Genomic DNA, 9,030 nt, shown 5'->3' on the forward strand with positions numbered 1-9,030 from the left:
GTTTCTATTTTTTTTTTTAAATAAATAAAAGGCTATGGAAATCTTGTGTGGTCAAAGCTGATTGAGATTGGATTAATCTGTCTATAAGGTTTTATCCAAAATATCCTTTAGCATTAGTAATACATTGATACAAAGATAGAATTTGGTTTTCTCTTTTTTCTTTTTGTCCTCAGGAATTCTTGCTGTGCCGCTTTCTTATGAATAATATTTTCCTGTAGTGTTAACAAGAAATAGTAAAAGAGTTGTTCACCTTTTGAGTAAATTGTTAAAAAAAAAAAAAGAGAGATAGAGGAATTTGCATCATAATGTCTTTACTAGTTTTCAGATTGTTTGAAAAACAGTCTCCTCTCTATCAAAGAGTGGATTTTTTAATCTTTTAATGATCATTTCTTATTTATTTATTTATTTATTTATTAAGAGACAGGCTCTTACTCCTTCTCCCAGGCTGAAGTGTAATGGCACAATCACAACTCCCCGTAACCTCAAACCCCTGGGTTCAATCCTCCCATCTTAGTCTCCTGAGTAGCTAGGACTATGAGCATGCGCCACCATGCCCAGCTAATCTTTTTTTACTTTTGTTAAAGACAGGGTCTCACCATGTTGCCCAGGCTGGTCTGAAACTTGTAGACTCAAGTGATTCTCCCACCTTGGCCTCCCAGGGTGTCGGTCAATGCCATGACCCATGGTGACCAGCGTGAGCTCACCCAGCAGAAAATATGGAAAAGCAGAGCAACTCATTTAAGAGAAAGCACCAAGATGACCAGCTTTCTGATGCCACCTGCAAGTACAGGGACTCAGAGATCATGCAGCAAAAGCAGAAGAAGGCAAATGAGAAGGAGAAACCCAAGTAGCTTTGTGGCTTCATGCGCAACCCTCCTGCCATTCACCAGTGTCCCTGCATCTGCAGCAGGTCCCTTTCGTGCTTCCTTCCCCTCAGGTAGCCTCTCTGCCCCGGGCCATGGGAGTCACAGTTGCCCCTTCCCAGTGTTTTTTATTCCTGTGGGGCTCACCCCAAAGTATTAAAAGTAGCTTTGTAATTCCTTGGGGAAGAAAAAGAATGAAATGATGCTTAACTTTGAGTTATATTTGTATAAATGTGTTAACGTGTTCAAAAATTGCATGAGATTCCTAAAAATCTGGTATATCTTGGCAAATTGCATTATTCTAACGCTTTTTCTCTACATTCTGTTTGTAAATCCTAGAGTGTTGTGTCTTCAAGAAGATTGATGGAAAAAAATGGAGACTGTCACAGGTACTCTTAAATACACACCTCTGCTGATAATTTTGAGATCACACAATTGGACTGCATAAGAATTTCAAAAACTTCAGTGAAAAAAGGGGACTCATAAAATTGCTAACCAATATCAAGCAGAGCAAGAATTAATTACATGCGACTAAAGTAATAAAGGACTGAAATTGTTGTTATTACTGTTTTTTAGACAGGGTCTCGCTCTGTCACCCAGGCTGGAGTACAGTGCATGATCGGCTCACTGCAGCTTCGACCTCCTGGGCTCAAGTGATCCTCCCACCTCAGCTTCTAGAGCAGCTGGGACCACAGGCATGTACCACCATGACTGGCTAATTTTTTATTTTTAGTACAGGCAAGGTCTCGCTATGTTGCCCAGGCTGGTCTCAAACTCCTGGGCTCAAGCAATCCTCCTGCCTCAGCCTCCCAAAATGCTGTGATTATAAGCATGAGCCACTGCACCCAGCTGAAATAATTTTTCCATAACTTTTCTGCTTGAAATATTGCTGGTTCTTTCATTTATTTATTTATTTGAGATATGGTCTCACTCTGTCACCCAGGCTGGAGTGCAGTGGTATGAACACAGCTCACTGCAGCCTCTAACTCTTGGGCTCAAGCAATTCTCCCACTGCAGCCTTTCACAGGCATGCACCACCATGGCCAGCTATATTTCATTGTTTTTTTGTAGAGATAAGGCCCCACTACGCTCCCCAGGCTGGTCTTGATCTCCTGGGCTTACGCAGTTCTCCTGTCTCAGCCTCTCAAAGTGCTGGGATTACAGGTTTGCTCCCTTTTCCATGGTGTTGCACTGGGCACACTTCTGAACAAAAATCTTCTTGCCTTTCTAAACATCACCCATATTTAATTCTATTTTTTTTCACTGGTGCCACAAAGGTTTCTACTCAGAAGTTGGATGTCTCACTCAAGCATTGCTGATTCTTATGTTTTGTTTTCCATTGTCAGTAAACTTTTTTTATCTTAAGCTGTTTGTAGCTTACAGCAATTAAGTAAAGTATACTTTTGTGAGCAAAATTAAAACATTTACCTTTCTCTGTACCTGATTTCATCAGAATTCAAAAACTATTCATACAAGTTGGCAATGTAGTTATTTACATAAGTTTAATAAGAATGTGTTTTCTTCTGTGACAGGACACAATCAGAGACACTGGTTATTTTACCAAGACTTTGACTGGAATGTCGTATTTTCAGATGTGACCAGATTGCTTTGAGGAATCAAGGTTGATGTTAAAGCCAGTAGATCTGGGAAAAGATTGGCCTAGTACCTTGTCTACACTGTTCCCTTGCAGTGTCCCTGATTTTGTAGTAAGTAAAGAGTGTTACTTTCTGACAGGCCCAAGAAACTCAAGATATTTGGGGAACCTCAAGAAGAGAGAAATTCATCACTGAATTCATGTCGGTATTACAGGCACACTCTAGTGGCCGATCTTTAGCTTGGCTTCCCAGCCTTTAAAAGTCTAATCTGAGATTCTTTATTAAAAACTTCCAGCAGGCTGGGCAAGGTGGCTAATACAGTTTGGATTTGTGTCCTTCCTTAAATCTCATGTCAAATTGTAATCCCCAATATTGGAGGTGGGGACTGGTGGGAGGTGATTGGATCATGAGTGCAGATTTCCCCATCGGTGCTGTTCTCGTGATAGTGAGTGAGTTCTCATGACATCTGGTTGTTTAAAAGTGTGTGGCACCTCCCCCATCTCTCTCTTCCTCCTGCGTCAGCCATGTGTAGTACTGGCTCCTCCTTCACCTTCTGTCATGATTGTAAGCTTCCTGAGGCCTCCCCAGAAACAGATGTGCCATGCTTCCTTGCAGCCAGTAGAATTGTGAGCCAATTAAACCTCTTTTCTTATAAGTTACTCACTCTTGAATATTTCTTTATAGCAATGTGACAATGAAGTAATACAGTGGCTCATGCCTGTAATCCCAGCACTTTGGGAGGCCAAGTCAGGAGGAATTGCTTGAGCACAGGAGTTTGAGACCATCCTGGGCAACAGAGGGGAGACTCGGTCTCTACAAAATTTTTTTTTTTTAATTAGCCATGTGTGGTGGTGCACACCTGTAGTTTCAGCTACTTGTGAGGCTGAGTTGGGAGGATTGCTTGAGCCCAGGACATTGAGACTGCCATGAGCTATTATCATGCCACTGCACTCCAGCCTGGGCAACAAAGTGAGACCTTTTCTTAAAATAAAAAAATAAAAACAAAACAAACAAACAAAAAAGTTCCAGCAAAATGTAAACCAGATATTTAATTCTAAGCCTCTCAAACTAACTGAATGAACCTCCTCTTGGCCAAGGCCATTCCAAAGTTAACCTGAAAAACTAGTTCAGGCCAGGCACAGTGGCTCACACCTGTAATCCCAGCACTTTGGGAGGACGTGGTGGGCAGATCACTTGAGGCCAAGAATTCAAGACCAGCCTAGCCAAAATGGTGAAACCCTGTCTCTACTAAAAAATACAAAAATTAGCCCGGCTTGGTGGTGCGTACCTGTAATCCCAGCTACTCAGGAGGCTGAACCATGAGAATCACTTGAACCCAGGAGACAGAGGTGGCAGTGAGCTGAGATCACACCACTGTACTCCAGCCTGGGTGACAGAGCGAGACACTGTCTCAAAAAAAAAAAAAAAGAAAGAAAGAAAAAGAAAAACTAGTTCAGGCCATAAATAGGAAGGGGGGATTTGGACATGCCTTATTATACTCTCCTCCCTGTAGAATTCAGGCATAGCTGATCAGCATTAACATTAAAACAGAAACCTTAAGACTGACAGAACAGATTTTTTTTTTTTTTTTGAAACAGAGTCTTGCTCTGTTGCCCAGGCTGGAGTGCAGTGGTGTGATTTCAGCTCACTGCAACCTCTGCCTCCTGGGTTCAAGTGATTCTCCTACCTCAGCCTCCAGAGTAGCTGGGACTACAGGTGTGCATCACCACGCCTGGCTAATTTTTGTATTTTTTTTTTTAGCAGAGACAGGGTTTTGCCGTGTTGGCCAGGCTGGTCTCAAACTCCTGGCCTCAGGTATCTGCCTATCTTGGCCTCCCAAAGTAACACAGATTACAGGTGTGAGCCATCACACTCAGCCAAAACACTCTTTATAACAATAAGATACCAACATGAGATGGTAGGCTCTGAAAGAAATTGAAGTATTTTACCCTAAAATATATTTCTTTGACATATTTTGAAATGGCCCTGCAAAGCTCTCCTGTGAGGAAAATCTAAATTCTATAGAGAATCCCCTTCCCTTTCCATGTCTTTTTCCTTAGCCAGTAGAGAATTCACTGAAGAATCTGGCATCTTTTTATGTCCAATAAAAAACCTTTGCAATCTATTAAACTTAGTCTCCACAACCCCTTGTCTTAACTCAGAAACTCCCTTCTATTGATTTTAGGTTTTTAGATAAACTCTTTTTTTTGTTTGTTTGTTTGTTTGTTTTTGTTTTTGTTTTTGTTTTTTTGAGATGGAGTCTTTCTCTGTCACCAGGCTGGAGTACAGTGGCACAATCTCGGCTCACTGCAATCTCTGCCTCCTGGTTTCAAGCGATTCTCCTGCCTCAGCATCCTGAGTATCTGGGATTACAGGCGCACGCCACCACACCCAGCTAATTTTTGTATTTTTAGTAGAGATGGGGTTTCACCATGTTGGCCAGGGTGGTCTCAATCTCCTGACCTCGTGATCTGCCCAGCACCCGGCTGATAAACTCTTTTTGAATCCACCTATGACCTGGAAGTCCCCGCTTTGAGTTGTCCCATATTTCTGGACCGAACCAATGTACATCTTAGATGTACTGATTGGTGTTTTATGTCTCCCTAAAATGTATAAAACCAGGCCAGGCACGGTGGCTCACACCTGTAATCCCAGCACTTTGGGAGGCTGAGGTGGGTGGATCACCTCAATTTGGGAGTTCGAGACCAGCCTGACCAACATGGAGAAACCCCATCCCTACTAAAAATACAAAATTAGCCAGGTGTGGTGGCGCATGCCTATAATCCCAGCTACTCGGGAGGCTGAGGCAGAATTGCTTGAACCCGGGAGGCAGAGGTTGCGGTGAGCCGAGATTGCGCCCTTGCACTCCAGCCTGGGCAGCAAGAGTGAAACTCCATCTAAAAAAAAAAAAAATGTATGCAACCAAGCTGTAGCCTGACTACCTTAGACACATGCTTTCAGGATCTCCTGGGGCTATGTCATGAGCCATAGTCATTAATATTTGGCTCAGAATAAATCTCTTCAAATATTTTACAGAGTTTAACTCTTTTCATCAACAAAAGCCAACTTTAAAGAGCCTATATAGCCAATCACTCTTCTTACTGCATTTTGTGCAAATAATCAGGCCAAGTATAATAGGAGTAAAAGTTATTTTGCAAGTAAATTGGTCTTACTATAATTTATCTTTGGTAGAAAGAAAGACTGGAGAGAAAAAAAGTTATGTTTCAGAAGAAAATTATAGTACACCTGCTATTAGATTCTAGTCCTAGGCTGGGCACAGTGGTTCATGCCTATAATTCCAGCACTTTGGGAGGCCGAGGCAGGTGGATCACTTAAACCCAGGAGTTCAAGACCAGTCTGGGCAACATGGTGAAACCCCATCTCTACAAAAATATATATATTTTTTAATTAGCCAGTATTCCCAGCTACTTGACAGACTGAGGTGGGAGGATCACCTGAGCCCCAGGAGGTGGAGGCTGCAGTGAGCTATGACTATGCCACTGCACTCCAGCCTGGGCAACAGAGTGGGACCCTGTCTCAAAAAAAAAAAAAAAAAAAGAGAGATTCTAGCCCTACCATTGTTTTTGAGATTTTATTATTTGTCTACAATTTGGACAAAATTCTGAATTCTTTCCTGGCTACAAGTCTCCAAACTAACATTTCCAAATTTTTCCTTCATTTTTCTGACTTAAATTCACTAAAATTGTAACTACCTTTTCCCTGATGCCCTGCAAGCTGAAGCTTGTGTAAACAACCTTGTGACATGCAAACAACAGAAAAATCTGTCCGATTGCCACTGCCTACTTCCACTTTAACCAAAGATGCTTTGACTCTAATATCTAGACACCTCAACTGACTGCCCTCCAGACTCTAAAAAAACTGGTATATAGACTGTTTCCAACATTAACCTTTTTTTTTTTCCAGGCATTTTCAATAAACCAAACATCATCCTTTGTTTTTCTTCTGTTTGAGAGCCTGTCTGCAATGCCATCTCCTAAAATTGTTACTGGAAAGGGGTCCCAATTCAGGCATCAAGAGAGGGTTCTTGGACCTCGTGCAAGAAAGAATTCAGGGTGAGTCTGTCACTGTAGGCAGCTAGTCAAACATGAGCAGAGCAGGAGAGGGCCCCCCCAACCAGGAATGTCAGGCAACCATCAGGTGATGGCCAAGCAGTTGTTAACGCTCTCTCTCTAAAATAATAATTGCTCACAGCCGGTGCCAGAAAAAGGCAGTCTCCCAACAGATTTAAAAAAAAACCTGAAGCTGGTGATCAGCAGCTCCCCAGTAAGATCTCAGGAGATGGTCAAGTGGGCTCAAGCATGCGCACTAAAAGGCAAAATGGCAGCGTTTTAACCGGTATATGACCTAGGAGCGTTTGGTAAGAGAAGAATGCCTCAAGTGAGCATGCGTACAACTCCAGTAAACACACTGAGCATGCGGCCTCTCCCAAGTGCTAGCAGGCCGCTATGCATGCAGACAGCCCACCCCAAGGGAAGAACCAGGGAAGACGGCAGGAATCCTGAAGCATGCCAACTTATAAAACCCCAAGTCAAAATGTCAAACCAGGCACTTGATTTCTCAAGTCACTCTCTTGGCCCCCTTCCAAGTGTACTTCACTTCCTTTCATTCCTGCTCTAAAGTTTTATTTATTTATGTTTTCTTTTTTGAGACGGAGTCTCACTCTGTCACCCAGGCTGCAGTGCAGTGGCGTGATCTCAGCTCACTGCAATCTCCACCTCCCGGGTTTAAGCAATGTTCCTGCCTCAGCCTCCTGAACAGCTGGGACTACAGGTGCACAACTGGCTAATTTTTGTATTTTTAGTAGAGACAGAGTTTCATCTATCTATTGGCTTCAGGTTTTTTCTATCTATTGAGAGACTGCCTTTCCCTGGCACTGGCTGTGACCAGTGTCGGCCAGGCTGGTCTTGAACTCCTGACCTCAAGTGATCGGCCCACCTCGGCCTCCCAAAGTGCTGCAATTACAGGCACTTTCGGAGGCATGAGCCACTGCACCCAGCCTTCTGCTCTAAAGCTTTTTAATAAACTTTCACTCCTGTTCTAAAATTTGCCTCAGTCCCTCCTTCTGCCTTTATGCCCCTCAGTCAAATTCTTTCCTCTGAGGAGGCAAGAATTGAGGTTGCTACAGACACATAAGGATTCGCCACCGGTAACAAGTCCATAGAGGAAAGTGAAAGCAAGTTTATTAGAGAAGTAAATTTAAAAAGAATGGGCTGCTCCAAAGGCAGAGCAGCCCCGAGGGCTGCTGGTTGGCTATTTTTATGGTTATTTCTTGATTATATGCTAAACAAAGTGTTGATTATTCATGAGTTTTCTGAAAAAGGAGCAGGCAATTCCCAGAACTGAGGGTTCCCCCCTTTTTAGACATATAGGGTAACTTCTGGATGTTGCCATGGCATTTATTAACAGTTGAGGTGCTGGTGGGAGTGTCTTTTAGCATGCTAATGCATCATAGTTAGCATATAACAAGCAGTGAGGATGACCAGGGGTCACCTTCCTCACCATCTTGTATTTGGTGGGTTTTGGCCAGCTTCTTTACCACATCCTGTTTTATCAGCAGGGTCTTCATGACCTGTATCTCATGATACCAGTTCTTCTGACCTATTTCATCCTGAGGTTAAGAATACCTAACCTCCTGGGAATGTGGCCCAGAAGGTATCAGCCTTATTTTACCCAGCACCTACTCAAGATGGAGTCACTCTGGTTCAAATACCTCTGACAAAATGAGACACACCTGTTTAATTGGACTGGCCTATTCCCAGAAATGAGAGACTGGTTTAATAGGATCCTTTGCCACTCCGCTATTCACTCAATTTTTCTCTCCACAGCCACCAACTCAGCTTTTGGTGTGTGAAACGACTAGGGATGTTTCAGAGAGGGAAATGTGGGGTTGCAAGAAATGATTCCCCAAAATGTGACGTTTTGGCATTTTGAGCACTTTTGAAAATTGAAAGGCCTGAAAAAGAAGCCTTAGAATCAAGGTCTCACTAACCTTGTTTTTTTCCTCCCCCTCCCAAGAGCAGCTAGAGACTCTCTGGAATTTCCTCATTGACCAAGAAACTTTCTTTCCAAAAGAAACTCAATCGCCTTTTATTTTTCCCCTGAAATATCATTATCTTGATCAGAAAAGAAAGTGAGGAATGCAACCACACCAACATGGACTTTGTCACAAGATAATGCCTGCCTGCCTGCCTCTCAGGCTCATTCAGATTCCAAAGAGAATCATCTATAAGTTAATTTCTATCTCCCTCATCCATTTATTCTAATGATCACTGCCTGCACCTCAAAAGAATTGTCTACATCAGCCACCTTTTTCCTCACCTATGAAAAATGTGATACAAGCTTCTGTACCCTGTTGGGATATGGGGTAATGACGATACAGGAGTTAAGAAGAAATCACTTAGGCAGATAGTAAGGATATGGGAGTCTTCAGTAAAGCTTTTCTTTTCAATGAAAAGCAGCCCCAAATCATTTTCTAACAAAGAGCAGCCTGTAAGGTTGAGCTGGGAGCTTGCATAGGTGAATACTGGCAGGAACTAGGAACCAGACATGTT

General features: G+C 42.7%; 1 pseudogene; it reads left to right on the top strand.

Moving 5' to 3' along the window:
- Nucleotides 1-274: 274 nt before the first annotated feature.
- On the top strand, nucleotides 275-7,413 carry LOC117980641 (small EDRK-rich factor 2-like; annotated as a pseudogene).
- The last annotated feature ends 1,617 nt before the right edge of the window (nucleotides 7,414-9,030 follow it).

The sequence above is a fragment of the Pan paniscus genome, chromosome 5, assembly GCF_029289425.2.
Source record: "Pan paniscus chromosome 5, NHGRI_mPanPan1-v2.0_pri, whole genome shotgun sequence".
NCBI classification, from domain to species: Eukaryota; Metazoa; Chordata; class Mammalia; order Primates; family Hominidae; genus Pan; species Pan paniscus.